Source organism: Mustela erminea, chromosome 8, assembly GCF_009829155.1.
Source record: "Mustela erminea isolate mMusErm1 chromosome 8, mMusErm1.Pri, whole genome shotgun sequence".
Classification (NCBI taxonomy): Eukaryota; Metazoa; Chordata; class Mammalia; order Carnivora; family Mustelidae; genus Mustela; species Mustela erminea.
In genome coordinates this window covers 27446496-27448643 of record NC_045621.1, presented here as the reverse complement: position 1 = coordinate 27448643, position 2148 = coordinate 27446496, and the positions used below count along the sequence as shown (strand labels likewise).

Sequence of the window (2148 nt, the reverse complement as noted above, 5' to 3'; positions counted from 1 at the left end):
TGGGTCGTCCAGAGGAGCGCCAACTGAGGTCTTGCCAGGAAGTGAAGAAGGAGCCAGAAACAAGGACCCTCCACGTGAAAAATTCTCCCTCCAGCTCTGACTGCAAAGTCATGTCTAAGATTTTAGTTTGAATAATCAGACAGTTCTTGTAATTGAGGAGGGGATATCAAGCTTCAAGTTTAACAGAGTAAGATGAGTTGAAGTGAGTCCTTTCCCATGAAACCTTTCTGCTAAACCCCTTTATAACATTTCCCTATGTTTAGCATCCACCCTATCTAATCTTGATCATATCCTTATGTGCTTACTGCTTCTTGGGTAAATATTTCACCTACCCTACCAGGATTTTAGCTCTGAGCTCATGTCCCATTTATTTATAAACTCTTCAGTGTCTGACACAGTGCCTAGAACACTATTGGTGCTTAATAAATGTTGGTCATGTAAGTGACTAAATTATAAAAAACTAGAGCTATTGACGAGGTTTTGATGAAAGATTCATTTATTTAACGTACATTTATGGAGCACCTAAATACGCCAGTCCCTGTTGCAGGCAGTGGCAAGAGGCTGGGAAAAAAGTACATATGAAGATAAAGAGAATGACCAGAAAGATAACTTCCCTTTCCCCTACTTTTTATATTCTTGATTGTTGAGAAGCTTTGGGTTACACTCAGGTCCTCTTCTTGTCATTCCCATATTCCTGGCACGTTGGCCTTGTCCAGGGCCTGTCTTAGGCTCTAGGGCTTACTTTGTGGGTCCTTAGTAGGTCTTTAGCTAGTTAGTAAACAGAGTATCTCTTTCAACTCTCCTATACAACCTAAACACTCAAAAATAGGATTTTTAAAAGACAATTCCCTAGCTATTAAGCTGATAAGAACAAATACTACACTTGATCTTAGCCAAAGGCCATGAGGTAATCTCAGTTCCCTAGCTATCAAAGCTTACATGCTTGCTTTGTAGCTAGTTCTAGAGACCAAATCTCTGTTTCTCTCTGACCTAGATGAAATGTAGATGAAAATGGAAACTTGGCCTTAAAGGGGGACAGAAGTTGCTGAAAAACCCTAGGAGAACATATGTGGAGAGGGGAAGGGCTGAGGTAGGATCATTCCATATGGAAGAGCACTGGCGAATCTCATAGTTTCATGGGAGGATCTTCTGCTGCTTCTACAATGGCTGGCGTTCTTCAGATTTCATTGTGGGAGAGTCCTGAAGAACATGGGCTTGGCAGATGGCAGTTTACACTTTGCTATACTTGCAGAAATGGGAGGAACTGGCACAGAGAAGGGAGTTATATTTTTCCCCTGTGTGGCCTCACAAGACTGAGCTGGGCTCTCTGGGCCCAAGTAACAGAGAGGGAACTTCTTCCTTAGCTCAAGGGAAATCATTTTTGTTGCCTAACAATGAAGTACACCCAAAATTAATGAGTTTCCTGCTATTGGAGGTTCTCAAGGAGAGATTAGATGGAAGTTGGTGGGATTTGGAGATGGCTTTTGCCTCAAATGACCTCTTGGAATTTGAGATGAACCATAGTTCATGCATTTCTCTCTATGACAATGGTTCTGGTCATGGGCACCAAGGTAGCTGTTCATGCTATTGTTTTCAAAATGTGAGAGCTGCTACACTATTCTTTTCTGACTTCTGTCTGCCAGGATCTGGAATTGCTAAGTGTAGCCTAGTTGAAGGTAAGTTGGCTCAACCTTCCCCACCAACAGACCAGTGATGGCAGCTCCTAGAGGTTGCTTGAGAGGAAATTTGAGACAGCAGGAAAACCTGTGGTCATGTAGCCAAGTTTTCCAGGACTGGTAACCTGCTGGATACATACCTGCCATTCCTGGTTATCTCTGTTTTCCCCTCTTTCCCCCTGCATATTCTAAACAGAGCCTTTTGGCTCAAATCCTTCTCTTGCCATAGTTCCCATCAGTCTTTTTCTCCTTATTTACCTTGTAATGGTTCTGAACTATGACTCCTTCCCCCTTCTATGAAATAGACTTTTCTAGGACCATGTTATTCGTGAAAACAGAACACTGGGACTTGAGGGGTGACCTAATGGTATTTGGGCAGTCTCCTCTTCCCTGTCCCCTTCCCTTCTGCTATCAGTAGGACTGATGCTGAAATCCCATGGGTCCTTGTTAAAAGGTAAAAAACATCCCACTT

General features: G+C 42.7%; 1 non-coding gene across 1 annotated transcript; it reads right to left on the bottom strand.

The window, feature by feature from the left end:
- Nucleotides 1-724: 724 nt before the first annotated feature.
- On the bottom strand, nucleotides 725-912 carry LOC116598036. Its single transcript, XR_004288939.1, has one exon. It is a non-coding gene; the product is annotated as a U2 spliceosomal RNA (small nuclear RNA).
- Between the last annotated feature and the right edge of the window lie 1236 nt (nucleotides 913-2148).